General features: G+C 44.7%; 1 protein-coding gene across 1 annotated transcript in view; it reads left to right on the top strand.

Moving 5' to 3' along the window:
* The window catches only part of ATXN1 (ataxin 1), a 403,348-nt gene that overhangs the window by 205,665 nt on the left and 182,650 nt on the right, over window positions 1-15,033 (top strand). The window contains exon 5 of the mRNA XM_006764076.2: window positions 5,384-5,443. The gene's annotated coding sequence lies outside the window, so the exon portion shown is untranslated. The remainder of the gene's footprint in view (window positions 1-5,383; window positions 5,444-15,033) is intronic.

The raw sequence follows: 15,033 nt of genomic DNA, 5'->3' as shown, positions 1-15,033 counted from the left end.
GGCTGGGGTGCCTGGCCAGGCTTGGTGAGGGGCTGAGGGCTGTTTTCAGGCTGGCGGGTGACGGAAGCTCCCAACTGCTTCTTTTTTTCTTTTTTCTTTTTATTCTGGGCCAGCTTTAGCCTGGCTCCAGCTCTGAGGCCTCTGCTGCTGAAAGAAGGTATCTGGTTTGTTTTGGTTCTATAAGCGAAACAATGTATAACTCCTGCTCTGAGATCCCGGCTTGCTGAAAGCAGGTTTCTGGGGTTTTGTTTAGCTTCTATATTTGTAACTATGTTTCAAACTGCAGCTCAGAGGCCGGCAGTGGCAGGCGGGGAATGTTGGAGTCCTCCATCACTGAAGCAAGCAAGCCTCATGTTCACATTAAGCTGCCTGGCTGCTGGCTGCCATCTTGGCTGGCAGTTAATTTGCATATTGCCCTGATTAGCCAATGGAAAGGGTAGCGGTCGTATGCTAATTACCATGTTTCTCTTTTATTAGATAGGATGCTCTTTGTTATCATTGGATAGCATGCATATTCCATTGGATAGCATGTTCATTCATTTCTGCATATTTTGCATGTCTACTATATACACCAAACACTAGGCTAGGTGTTGGGAATAGAGAGGTAAATGATAAAATTTTCATGCTGTTGGAGCTGGGCCACAATTTAGTGGGGGAGATGCAACCCACAAAAATGTGTAATGAAACATGAAAATTGTTCCTTGTAGAGAATTGCACAGCATGCAGTATTAAGTCTGGGGAACTGTAAACTTACTTAATCTTTCCATTGAGTTAGACTACGGATGAATTTATCAGATGAGAAACACATGGATATTATTTATTTGCGCTGAGGTAATAAATGGAAAAGTTGATGAAATACAGTGCGTCCAGTGGCCCCCAGCAAGGCCATTCTCTGTGCTGCTCTTATTTCTGCACGTTCTTTGTGTTTGGGTCATTAACATTGCGTTTAGGTCAGATGAGAATGTGTTCCATCTGCCAAGCATTGATAACTAAAGTGAAATGCTGATGGAGATCATTTAAGATCGTCTCTATGCTGTTGATTGCATGCTTGTGGCTCATAATCAGAATGATGCAAAGTAATTGTTAGACTGACTTGCCAAGGCTACATTTTGTGTTGCTGCAACTGTCAGCACTTTGGTCCTGCCCTTCTGCCTGAAGAATGCCTGTCTAGACAGCTAAAGCACAACTTACTACCAAATTTCATAGATAACTTTGTTTCTAGCATCCTTTCTTGCTATGAGAAAAATAGCCTGAAAAAGTAATATCTGATTATTGAGAAAAAGCAAGTGTTTATTTTTTGTGTTTGACAGAATCCTGTAGATTGTGGCCTTCATATAAAAATCACATGTGACCATGATGCTTCTTTCTTCCTGGCCATGAAACCCCGATAAACCTGGCTTTGAATTCTTGCTTTATCTTGTTGGGTATGTGACTTTGGTTAGGTTACTTGTCTTGAGCCTTGCTTTCGTCATCTGTACAGTGGGGCTAATGCAACCTATTTTACAGAGATTTTGTGAGGCTTACAGATAATAGATAAAAACTTGGCACAAAATAACCACTCAGTAAATGGTAGTCATTAATATTAAGGAATTCTGTGCTTACTCAGGATGACACTATACAATGGCAAGACAAAATTTTCCCAAGTCTGTAGTTCAAAACTATACTGTAAGTGTGGAATATATGGCATCAGCACAGTTTTCCTGGCCAGGTCATATTTACCAGAGATGCACAATTGGTGAGGATGTTAGGATCAAAACCCCAGTTTCAATAGCTAGGTCTGCTTTGCAGAATGTGTTCTGGGCCATCCCATGTATACCATCAAAGGGTATGAAGGTTCCTCTGAAAGCAAATTGAAGAATGAGCATCGTTTTGCTTTGACTGTATAACAGAGATGTTATATAGCACATAGCACAGCGGAGAAAGCAGTCAACCCAAGAGAGAGTTAGGCAAAGCAAAAACTCTGTCCCTATTAAAAATGCGTTGTGAGATCGAGGGACATTTTACTGACTCCTGAATTGTACAATCAAAAAGATCCATTAAGAGTAGCTCAGTCCATATGCCATGTGAAGTGAAGGCACTAGTATGGATTGTCCAAGAAATGCTTTCTGTGATTCCATCTAATGCTAAAATTTAAGGTCTGTGTTCTTATCTACCAATATTGATTCTATTTCACGTGGTCAAGTAGAACAGAAGTCTAAGAGTATGAACCTCACCGAAAATTATCACCTCCCCTTAAAACTGCATAAACCGGACAGGGGATGAACTTTTAGGGAACTTTTGTTTTGGGAGGTAGCATGCAAATAGGTATCTCACCTCTTCATTCATTGTAGATTCTGGTTTCAGAAATCAAACTCTATATTTCTCTACTTTGTTTCTGTTGTTTTGTTTTTTTTAAGAATACTTTATTGATTTCTAGAGACAGAGGAAGGGAGAGGGAGAGAATCATTGATGTGACAGCATAACATGGAGTGCACTGGATGGATGATGTCCAACCAACTGAGCCACACTGGCTAGGGCTGTTTCTCCACTTTTGCCCTCTCCAGGATTTCCCGGCTGGTGTCTGGTTTGGCATTTCTCTACTGCCACAGTATGTCCGGTCTGTCTTTCTCTCCTGCATCCTGCCCACCCCCCACCTCCTGCCTGCCTGCCTGCTTGAAGGAGCAGTGTTGGCAGTACTTACAAAGGGTTAGTTACAGTCATAACTGGAGGAGGAATTAGCTCGCACTCTTCGCTGATTGTGAGGATACATTCACTCCCCCAGCCTCCCGGTCACATTTGTAGATAGAGCACAGTTTTCTCAATCGAGGACAAGATGTGTCATGCAGTTTAAGCAAACTGTATCACATATGTTCACCACACCAGCCATTCTCTGCGAAGGAAATTGGATGAGAAATACTGAAATTACAGAAACATTTCAAATCCTAGTATCTTCTAAATATGGTAAATTCTCGTTTTTTGGGTTTTGTTTGTCTTGGTTTTTTGGTTTTGAAGTTCATATAATGTGATTATGATTTTTAGGACCACTCAAGAATGTATAGTTTTCAGTAACTTTCTCTGTGTCATGATCAGAATGAAACAGGGACACTTACTTCACTTCATTCTTGGGATTTCCTACTTGAAATAGACATCGCTATTCATTGTTAGCCCTCCTCGTTCGGATTTTGTCCCCTTGCAACATATTAGAAAGTCACTGGATCTTGTTATTTGTGATGTTATTCCCTGTGCTAGTTAGTATTCTTCTAAGCTACTCCCATTTATAAACCAAAACAATCTTTGTTGTTAACTCTTACATTCATACAATCTGCCTTTCATGATCTTGATGAAAATATGGGAAAAAAAGAACCACACACTACCTCATGTATAGTAGTTTCTCATAAATGTGGGACACTGGTAGATTCTGTAAATTCAACAAATACACATTTAGAGGTTACTTCTTTTAGTGTAATGCTCTTGTAAGTCCTTAAAAAATTACGATGGAGATGGGTGTATTAAAATTAAGAGATTTATACTATACCTGGTAAAATGTTTATACTATACCAAATAAAATGTTTTCACATTGTAAAACAATACAAATACTATCATAGTATATTATGAATGAATTGTACATATGTATAAAATTTTACTTATTTAAGTATATGTCTAATATACTGTGTATGCTTGAGCATTGGAGAGAGCCTGGAACCATATAAATCAAAATGGTCATAGTAATCATTAGTGAGGCTTTTGCTGATTTCTATTATTTGGGTGTTTCTCCCCTTATCTGTATGATGTAATTGTTCACAGTAAACAGTTTTACTTTGTTCTCACTTGTCTTAACTAATGGGGGGTGGGGGAGAGAATACAAGGACCGACATTTTAGTACATTATGAGTTATAAAAATCTCTCCTGTGTCTTCCTTCTCTAGTATTTCAGATATGTAGACGTGCTGTGCCACCTGGCATTAAAAGCTTTTTCTTTTTAAGTCTCTTCTACATGCCAAGCACTGCACTAGAAACTTGAAACATTATATGAAGTGGGTATTAGTATTACCATTATGCAAATGAGGGAAGGGGGCCGAGCGTTTACGGAACTAGAATCTCACAGCTGTTATGTGACTGAACTGCGATTCGGAGTCAGGTCTGACTCTGAAATCAGTCTTGTGGTCTTTATGGTTCTTACTGTAGACATCTCGTCTGTCGTTAGAATGAAAAGGTTACTGTGTGTGAGTGGATTATAAACTGTGGCTTTAAAAAGAAGGTGCTCAGAGATTTTACCAGCAGGTACCAGCTTTCTCTGCTCCTCTTGCTTCCATATTGTGTTTTCAGTTAGAGTATAAACTTCTCACGAGGCTGAATCTCATCATCTCAGTAGCCCCACCTCTCCCAGCGCAGTCTGACATTATGGCTGGTGACTTCTCTCTGGGACTCTGAGGAACACCTTTCAGGTTCTGAGGAACACTGAGTCAGGATCTGCTGCCCGTGAGCGTGCTGAGGAGGAGGAGGAGGAGACTCTCCATCCCGCCCTAGTGACCAGGCCTCTCTCTTCCTTTTAGGGAAAGGGAGGAAAAGCAGTGGCCTTCATATAGCTCTCAATCCCAAGTGCTCTGGGATCCTGTGGAAACCGGCCAGTCTCAGGAACCAGACTAGCTTTGCCTCACGTCCCCTCCTAAACCTGCAAAGGCATCTTTAAAACAGTCTCTGGAAATGTTTTAAAACTTGGATCTTGAGTTTAGTCCCTTATGTGATGTAGATTACACAGTCTGCTGCTGTCACTCCCTTATCTCCCTTTGTCTTTCAGGCTTCCTCTTCCAACATGCACTTCATCTCGGCTCTTTCCCACACTTTATCTCAGACACCGTGGCTTCCTCGCGGGATTACACAGTTGGCCTGATATGTAGCCCCCAGCGCCCTCTGCCAAGTCCACATTCCCATCTGAGCCCAATTATGGGTCCCTGTAGAGTCACTGACTTCAGTGGGGGGATGTGTGGAGTTGCGGGTCTGCCATTTGGGAAAGGGCAAAGTGCAGGCATGGGGTACTCTGCTTACTTATTGAGAAGTTGTCAATCAACTGCGTGGTGTGGGTGCAGACATGACATTTAAAAATATCCACTCAAAACTTCATTTTTCAAGCACCACAGTATATGATCCTTCATCATGAGGTTCATCTTTCTCATGATCACAGAATCACACACATGATTGCTTTCTGCATATTAATTGTTCAAAGCTCTTTTTAAAAAATTCAAGTAGTCAGCCACACCATTATGCATCCACTGTTTTTCAGATTTACTGCGCACCTACTAAGTGCCCACATGCCAGAGCTGGGATTTCTCACACTCTCTATGCCTGCACACCTGTGCTGAGTTACAGAATGGACTTAACGTTGTTTAAATCTTTTTCTCTTCCAGTTTTCCAAAGAAATTAGTTCATTTTCTGGGGCAGAGGATCCAATCTGCTGTTTTCTTACGGTGAGTGAGTCTATGACTCTTTTATATATGTACACCCACATCAGACTGTTACCCAGAGTTCTAAGAAAAAGTGCCTGCACACATTCTCTAGAAGTTTCCCCCGCTTGGAATCAAATGTTCTTTCTACTCATCCCATGTCCTCCTCCCTCCAGAGGGAGGATTCCCTCTTGTATTTTTCTGCCTTTTTTTTCGCTGTCCACGTGGGTTGCCTTTTAGGAGTTGCTACCATTGTTGCTTTAGCCTCCTTCAGCTGCAGAGCAGACAGCAGAGGAAGTTTCCTTGTTTCAGTGACTGATCACAGAAATGGGCCCTGGGCAAGGAGAAACTATCTGTTTTGTTCACATGATGCCCTGTTTCATGAACGCCCTGAAAGAGAGAGCACTGGATGGGACCTTAGAGCTCATGTGCGTACAGACGGCTGCTGAGGCATTTGACTCCCCTCTGTGAGGTCTCCCTATCTCCGCCCCCCCCCCCCCCCCCCCCCCCAGAACTGTTTTAAAAATCCCAATTCCTTCTGTGGACACAGATTATAGCTTGTTGGACCTGAAGTAATGCCGATAAACTAGTGATAACATCCCTCTAAGGCAGTGGTTTCTCAACCTGTGGGTCGCGACCCCTTTGGGGTTCGAACGACCCTTTCACAGGGGTCACCTGAGACCATCGGAAAACACATATATAATTACATATTGTTTTTGTGATTAATCACTATGCTTTAAGTACGTTCAATTTGTAACAATGAAAATACATCCTGCATATCAGATATTTACATTACGATTCCTAACAGTAGCAAACTTACAGTTATGAAGTAGCAACGAAAATAATTTTATGGTTGGGGTCACCACAACATGAGGAACTGTATTAAAGGGTCGCGGCATTAGGAAGGTTGAGAACCACTGCTCTAAGGCAAGTGTCAGGAGCGATGCTGTTTAGCTGTTTAACTTCCTAGAAGTCACTGTTGGCTGCTACCAAGAGAGGTGGGTGGACAGGGCAAACCCGGGGCACTTCTGTGATGGACCTCAGCCAAGAGGGCATGTTTTCCTTTGCGCCTTTCCTAAAGTGCATTTGCAATAGCACTTCCGGTGCGGACGCGGGCTAAATCTGTGCTGCAGTCCAGAGCTGCGGTGCAGGTGTGTGCCGGCCAGCTGCAGACCTGCACGCCCCCGTCCGGGCATCTGCACCTGCAGAGTAATGCTTAGCAGGTTTCATATAGCACAATGTAAACTTGGCCTGCGGTCTGAGAGACTTTCAGAGTCACCTTTCTTCATTAAAAAATAATAAATAAAAGCTATATGGTTTCTAACATGAGAATTCAGTTGTGGGGCATGATGGAGAGAAGGGTGAGAAAACAGTTCCTCGCTGGAGGCCCACAAGGGGGACTTGCCTGTGGTATTTTCGTGGATGCCTAGGCCGCATCTGGCTCTAGTCTGTGGTCACTTAAGTTACAGAGCTAGAGCACGTATTTCCCAAACATTTCATCTCACCTAGGGATTGGTTTAAGTGTAGCACAGAGAGCTTGTGTCCATTATTTTATTCCACTTGTCACCTTAATCATTTTACCTTAATAAATGGGGACTTCTCTTCTGCCCTAACCACAGTCATTTTTAAGGAACTTGAAGTGTCTTCTTATCAGAGTACCCAGAGAGTCTGCTTCCTGTCAATGTCCTGGTGGGAGTGAGAATGGGGGTTGCAGATTCACTGAGGGAGCCTCTGCCTATGCCTCTACTATTGACCTTTCCTGTCCCAGATGCTTGATACGCATGAATGTGCATTCATTAGAAGTGTGAACTTAAGGGCTCCCATTTCCTCCTCATATCCAAGAAAAGCCAAACGGTGCATCCCTAGAGCACAGCACAGTGGGACGTGGGATGTGGAGATCTGCTGCTCTTTGGGGAAGCTAAGGGTCTCTATGGCATCCAGAGGTTGATAAGACTAAAATAGAGGACAATTAAGGACCTTAGGAAAGTGGGCACATGCGGAGTCCATGCCTCCTGGTCCCAAGCTTTCTGTGAGGAATAAACTGGGAGCAGAGGGTCTCAGGTAAGCAGTGGGAAAGGGATAGAATTAGACCACTTGTGGCTGTTATCAAATTATTACCCAAGTTCTTTGCTTCTACCAGTTGTGTGTGTGTATGGGGTGAGGGGATGCGGGGGAGACTAAATATAAACCAAGGTCATGAGTTTCTTCGTTTAAAAGCAGCCCCGAGGCTGGCCCCCACACCTTGGGTTTGGACCGTGTATATCCACATGCCACATGCATGTAGACCTTGTAAAACAGGAGTTGCCGGGCTCCCTTTCACGGTATGCAGCAGGGCAGGACCTGGAACAATACCACTGTTGTTCCCAGGCGTGGACTGCACTCACTGTTAGTGGTATCCCTTTAAGGGAAATCTAGGGAAATGCTCTTGCCAGTGCTGAGGTTTTGTTTGCTGGAGGCCAAGTAGCAGTGACATGTATTGGTTCCATAGCAACATGTCTGTGCAGCCAGAAACAATACAATGACAGGGGCAGCCAATGTACCCTGGGCAGGACGACCACAGCCCCGACGCCCCCTTTGACTTCCCCCAGTCCTGGCCTGCCTTTCCTCCTGCAGAGCAAGTAGACTTGGTAATTGTTACTCTCTGTCCCTGCTATTAACCCTTGCCCCCTTTCCCGACCTGAGTCAGGACTTGATACGGGAGAAGGCAATGTCCGTAGTAAAATTCTGCAGGCCCCTGAGGGGCCAGTGGAGCTGGCAGAACCTCCCTGCCTTAGCGAACGAAAGTAGGTGGAGAGTCTGCTTTGCATCATCCCTCTGGCAGAGCAGCTCTGTGCGCAGGGCACAGGGGGTTCAGCATCTCCTGCCCAGTGGGTCGCTGCTCCTGGCTGAATGTGGGCAGTGATCCAGAGCAGAGTGAAATCCAGGGAAGCAGAGTACCCATTAAATGTGCTACCCAGATGCAGGGCCACTGATCTGGCCCAAGGCAGTACCGGCACCACAGGGCTGCACAGAGAAATACAGCACACACTGTATTGTTCTGATACCTTCTGGATCTTTGGCCTGAGGTGCACTTTCTAATTGCAGTTGCTACAGTGTGTGTAGTTGGGGTTTGAACATTTTTCTCACATGAAACTATTGTAATCACTCTTGATTTCAATAGATGCCTTTCCCTCCTGAACTCCTGAAGGATTTTTAAAATCTTTGCCATCTATTTGACACTTATTTTAGATTTCCTTTTTGATGCATAATGCTTTGGGAGCCTGGGCAATCTTTCTAGGTAGAGGGTAAGGCCTTCAAGGTGAGGAACTATCTATCTTATTCTTCATCTTAAAATAAATTCTCTACTGCTCAGAACTGAGCCCCACAGATCAGGGGTGGGGGGCTTTTTTTCCTGCCAAGGGCCATTTGAATATTTATAACATAATTCGCCGGCCATATAGAATTATCAACTTAAAAAGCAGTCTAGCCTGCTAATTTTGCTCAAACCTTTAATTAACTCACCTCTAATGCCTTGGCAGGACTGGGCCGAATGATTGCTGAGGCCATATGTGGCCCGCAGGCCGGACACTCCCCACCCCTGCTGTAGATAGTAACCATGCCATCCATATGTCTTCATGACAATGATATAGTCCCATCTTGTCTCACAAGGAGGTTGTGAAGAAAGTATGTAAATACATTGAAAATGCTTTTACATTCTTCAGAGAAAAGATAAGAACATTCTTTTTTCTCGTGTGGTTTTAAAAAACATGTAGATATGAAATCACAAAGTAAGAATATCTAAAGACTTCACATTTCCTCATCTTCCTCTTTGTGGCTACCAGCCATGAACTGTGTAGCCTAGAGCTTTACACTGGCGCTGAAATCATTGTTTTTCCCACCCCACCCCCATATTCACTACTCCATCGAAGGTGCCGTATTACACGATTTGGGCCAGACTTTTCAGTCACACACCTTGCAGTGTCCTTGGAGCTATGAAGTAGGAGATTTGAAGGATTTTTTATTAAGGTGATAGGTTTGATAGATTAGGATGGTGCTTCCTAATTTAGTTTTGAGGTGTCTGTTGGGAAAGGGAAGGCTTTTACTGTATAACAACTTTTATATTAAGAGGTCTCCTCCCTTCCCAAGTTCTAAGCCAACTGAGAAGTAAGACAAGTGTAATAAGGAAGGTGGAGGCCAAGATGCAGCTTTTTGACTGATAACAGTTAATTGAATTAGAAATTATATCTGGGGTTGAGAACCAAAAGTGGGCTTCCACCGCTCTATTCCCCAGTCTGGGCCTAGGAACAGCCCACCTGCAGGGAAGTTCAAGTCCTCATGTGAGTCACTCTCTGTGTGAAGAGGAAGGAGAAGGACACCAAAATCTACCCCCTCCATCACCCCTGAACTCAACATTCTTACTGTACCTAGTGGCAGGGTAGCTGTGTCTAGCGAAGTTAACATTACCAAAGGGCAGGCATGGACCACACGCTGGCTTTAACCCCCAGCCAGGTAGCGCACGCTACATCCTTGGGGGGGAAAAGAGGATGGAATAAAAGGCTAGGAGAGTTTAGGGAAAGTCCTCTGCATGGAAACTGGGGGTAGCGCTGCTCACATCTTTCACTCTCTACACTCTAGTCGGGCATACTACCCCCCAGTCTCACTCTAGCCATCTTACCCACTGTGCTTTCTTCATAGTCCTTTGCTTTATATATTTGTTTACTGGCTTATTGTTAGTCTCCTCTATTAAAATTTTAACTCAGTGAAAGCAAAAGCCTTGTCAATATCATTTACTGCTGTATCCTGGTACTTAAAACTATGCCAAGCATAGGAGGCATTTGATAAACATTTGTTGAATGAATAAATGAATCGTATTGTCTTATGCCTCTTTTCACACTTCTTGATTGCCTGGTCATCCTGGCACTGTCTTGGCTGGCAAGTGCCTATTCATATTGTAAGACTCAGGTCAGCCGTCAGGTTCTCTATGGAGTCTTTCTTGGCTTCCCTTCTTCCAAAGGGAAGGATCAACTTTTTGGTTGTAACTCACCAGCTGCCAGTTGTTGTGCATGTGTGTGCGTGTGCACGCGGGCGCATCTGTGTGTGCATGCGTCTGTGTGTGTGTGCATGCATCTGTGTGTTCATGCATGTTTGCATCTGCTATGTGTGTTACTTTGTGTATTCTCTCTGTCTGGGGCAGTGGCTCTGTAACACTTCATTTCTTTGTTCAAATATAATCCTTATAGGATTTTAAATTCCTTGAAAACTGGGCAGCCTTTTATTCATCCTTTTTTCTCTAATATCTGCCATGTAGTAGGCTCAGTTAGTATTAGCATTCTAAGTACTTACAATATGCCAGGTACTGCTGTATCTTAGAACAATTGACCCCTGAACAATGCAGGGATAGGGGTGCCAACTCCCCATGCTGTCAAAAATTTGCACATAAATTTTTAAAAATATATGTTTTTATTTATTTGAAAGAGAAAAGAACACCGATGTGACCATCAATCTGCTGCCTCCTGCATGTGCCCCCACTACCTCCCTTACCCCAGCCTCAGGGATCAAGGCTTCAAACCAGGCATGTGCCCTGACCAGGAATTGAACCAGCAAACTTTTGGTGCATGGGATGCCACTCAACCAACTGAGCCACATTGGCCATGGCTGCATCTAACTTTCGACTCCTCGAAAATTTAATTACTGATAGTCTATTGTTGATTGGAAGCCTTATGAATAACATTACCAGTCCATTAACACATAGTTTGTGTGTTATATGTATTATATACGATATTTGTACAATAAAGTAATCTAGAGAAAAGAAAATGTTATTAAGAAAATTATAAGGAAGAGAAAATACAGTTACAGTATTTATTGACAAATTTCATGTGTAAGTGGACCTGTGCAGTTTAAATCTGTTTTGTTCAAGAGCAATTGTACTTAAAATCCTAATACATAAAAACCCAGGGTCCGTAATGACTGACCAAAGGCTCGACCAAACACCAGAAGTCAGGCCTGCAGACTGCGGTGGGGCTGTGGATCAGGCCTGGAGAAAGAGGCATGGTCTGATCCACAGCCTCCCTGGCAGCTGTTGATCAGCCATTGCCTCTCTTTCTCTCAGGGCTTCACCAGCAGCCGCCCCTCTGTTTCTCTCCAGACCTCCACCGGGGATGCTAATCAGCACCACCTCTCTGATCAGGCCTGGAGATAGGCCCGGAGACTCTGACTGGCATAGAAACTGACCAATTGGAACCAAATCTGGGTGAACTGTGAGGAGCCAATGGCTGCCTAGGAGGTGGAGCTTTTGATGCTGACTGACATAGAAACCGACCAATCAGAACCTAATCTAAGTGAACTACAAAGGCAGAACCTAAGGTGGGGGCTGAGGAGGGGTTTTAAGGGCAACAACTGTTTGGTGTAAGATGTAAGAAAACAATTCCATTTTTTAATGACCGGTTTGGCAGTATAGTGCATATGGCTGGTTATCAGTCCAGATATAGGGATTATATATTTTTGTCTGCCAAGAGCATCTCCTTCTGCTGAAAAAAGCTTCAGGGGCAATGAGGTAGGCACGCAGGTGAGTGGTTAGGAGCCAGCAGTCCCAGATTGTGAGAGGGTGTCCCACTGCTGATTTAGGGATCGGGCCTAAACCGGCAGTCGGACATCCCCCAAGTAGTCCCCGATTGGAGAGGGTGCAGGCTGGGCTGAGGGAACCTCCTCCCCTCTGTGCACGAATTTCGTGCACCGGGCCACTAGTAACTTTATAAGTATCTTACATATATTAACTTGCATAATTCTCACAGCAGCCTTACAAGATACCTTTTTACTCTCCCTTTACAGGTAAGGAAACAGCTCATTTAAATTCATAACTGTTACTCTTGGCTAACTTTCTGAGGATGAGTGTAATCTGAACAAAGGAATGAATGAGAATCCTAGAAGCTCAGACCTCTATCGTTAAATAGGGCCACAGACATTAGGATCCACTTAAATTAGTATGAAATGATTGCTAAGCCAACATATGACTGCCCATGATTGACATAGAATCCTGAGGCCATGACTGCAGTGTCATCCACAGATGAACCCCCAAAATCTTATTGTAGCTATTGCACTCAATTCCTAAGTGTCCATGCCAGCAGAGGGGTGTTGGTTCATGAGATGAATATTAGTCACTATATTTGGGAAGTTATTTCCTAATGAGAAAATATCAAATCATCAATTATGAGTTAAACGGTTGCCGTGTGCAAAGTTCACTGCTGATTTGGGGGAGGGGAGAGGAATGAGAGGCAGAGGGTGGGTGAGTGAGGTTGAAGAGGAAAGCCCCAAGGGTATGAGCCAAGGCTTGCTGTCTTCAAGAGGTGCTAGCCTAAGTGAAGGGGCAAGACATGGTTACAGGTGAAGTTAAGAAAGTTAAGATAAAAAAAGGGCAGTAAATATGAGCACTATCACAAGTTATTACCCCACATGAATAATTGCCAGACAGTGATATTTGAGAAAATGAAAGTGGTTGCATTCGTCAGGATAGGACTGGCTTATGCCGTAGTGTCAACCCTAAACACTCATTGGGCTTCACAAAACAGAAGTTCATTGCTCACTCATTCGGTGTCCGCCGTGCATCTGGTGTCTTTCCAGAAGAGCTGACCTCCACGCATCGCTCTGGCTGCAGGCTGCTTTGATTTTTCTATCCCACCGTCTAGAGGCCTCCTTTGTGATCACAGGGGGAAAGAGAAAAACTGCATAACTGCACTAGCAATTAAATGCTTCAAAGCTTTGTCCTGGGAGGGCCCCTGTCAGCTGCCCTGTGCTAGACATTGCTGCAGCTTTTTATGCAGCTCTTGTCATCCCAGTCCTCCCTTTCATTTTTTTTCTCCCACCCAGTACACAGTAGTGCTTGAGGAATATTTATAAGGTGAAAACATGAGTGAATGTGGGAATGAACTGTCACTTATGTCTGATAGTGTTTATAGCACATGACAGCCTCCAAGCCCAGACGTGGGAAAATTAGATCCAAATCAAAACTTTTATAGTTGGTGGCTGACCTCATGCTAACCTGTCCTGGCCACATCACTTGATTTCCCAGGTCGTGTATTATCAGGTGCGAGCCTGCCCTTCTAGCCGTGCTCCTCCTGGACAAGGTAGAGGTCCCTGTGCTCTTTTAAAGGTGAAGAACCGGAATGAAGGAGAGGTAAACCTGTCCAGGATACTGCCTTGATTCCAACCCAGGTGCACCTGCTGTCTCGCCCCCGGGGGCCCTGGTGACCAGGCAGCACCTGCATCCATGCAGAGGGAGTTTCAGACGGGAGCAAAACATACGCTGAGCAACGGGGGGTGGTAATCAGTGGAGATTTCTCAGCGCGTTGGTGATGTGACCAGCTGTGTTTCAGTGAGATTAGCTTTACAACCGTGTTCGTGGCCCGTGGCTTGGCAGAGAGAAAACCCAGAGATGGGGCCCCTGGTTCTGGAGTTATTGCCAGCATAAGGTGATAAGACTGAAAACTGCTGTGGGAGCATCATAAAGGGACAGATGGGGGAGACACTACGAAGAAAGAGTTGATTAAAACAGAGTGACTGTTTGGACATAAGAAAAGAGGGGAGGGGTTAGAGATAAGTGAATTTTTGAGCCCAGGTGGCCGTTGATGGTGTCCTATGGTCTCTATTTTTTTTAACTTATTTTAATAACAGTGTCATTCTGAGCTGAGGCTTCTCAGGTAGAAGGAGGGATAGCCTTAGACCAAGGTGAGCTGCCTTTGAGTAGCAGTATTGTCTTGAGTGCAGCCTTTTCACCTCTCCCTTCCTTCCCCTGCCCGCCCTCCCCAAGGTTTAAGATCAAATCTTAAAGCAGCAGCAGAATCATCTAACTGAAATGTCATCTCCGTGCTGGCCCTCTAGTGGAGATAAAACGGTTTAAATGTGTAACAGTAACATTAAATGTGTGGTCACCCTGTCTAGCTCTGCTGGCTCTCCTGCTGGCTTTTGTGGCTGTCACAACTGCCTGCGGCTCTGGAAATGAGTGGTAATGTTCTGCTGGCTGGTCACATTTTTGCAAGGTGACAGTCTTTCTGAACTTCTCAAGGCCAGGAGCAAGAATGCCGTTTGGCAGAGATAGGAAGCACGCATTGCATTCCCGTCTTTACTTTCTTTGGCTCGGCATGTCACTTGTCAGAGGCTCAGTCTCTGGTGGCAGAGGACAGTCTAATGAGCGCAGCTGAAGCAGCTCCACGGCATCCAGCATCGCAGTGAGTGCCTGAGCTGCTGGGCCTCAGGAGTCCCTCCGCCCCAGATCACTTTTCCCTGAATACAGCCCGGAGCTGGGGAGATGCCAGCAGGGGAGAAAAGAACCCCTAATATCCTGCTTTCCTTCTCTGCTTTCCTTGCAGGGCTGGGAAGCAGGGAGCTCTGGCCAGAGGTGCAGAAAGTCTGGAAGAGTGGGAGGGCTGTGACGTCACTGTCCCCTCCCTCAACTGGTCTTGGCTCCTGCTTACCCTCCTGGCACAGGAGCCCCAAGCGCTGCTCACTCAGTTCAGTGCTGCTCCCTCTCGGTGAACTCTCCACTCTTCCTGTTGATTCTCATGTAGAGCTTCCAACTTATTTTTCACTTCAGCTGCTATGCTTTGCTCAGCATATGTTTTACCTTTTTCTCCTTGTCTTAC

This window comes from Myotis davidii, unplaced genomic scaffold (assembly GCF_000327345.1).
Source record: "Myotis davidii unplaced genomic scaffold, ASM32734v1 scaffold279, whole genome shotgun sequence".
NCBI classification, from domain to species: domain Eukaryota; kingdom Metazoa; phylum Chordata; class Mammalia; order Chiroptera; family Vespertilionidae; genus Myotis; species Myotis davidii.
The sequence above is the reverse complement of the archived record's forward strand: the minus strand, read 5'-3'. Positions and strand labels throughout refer to the sequence as shown.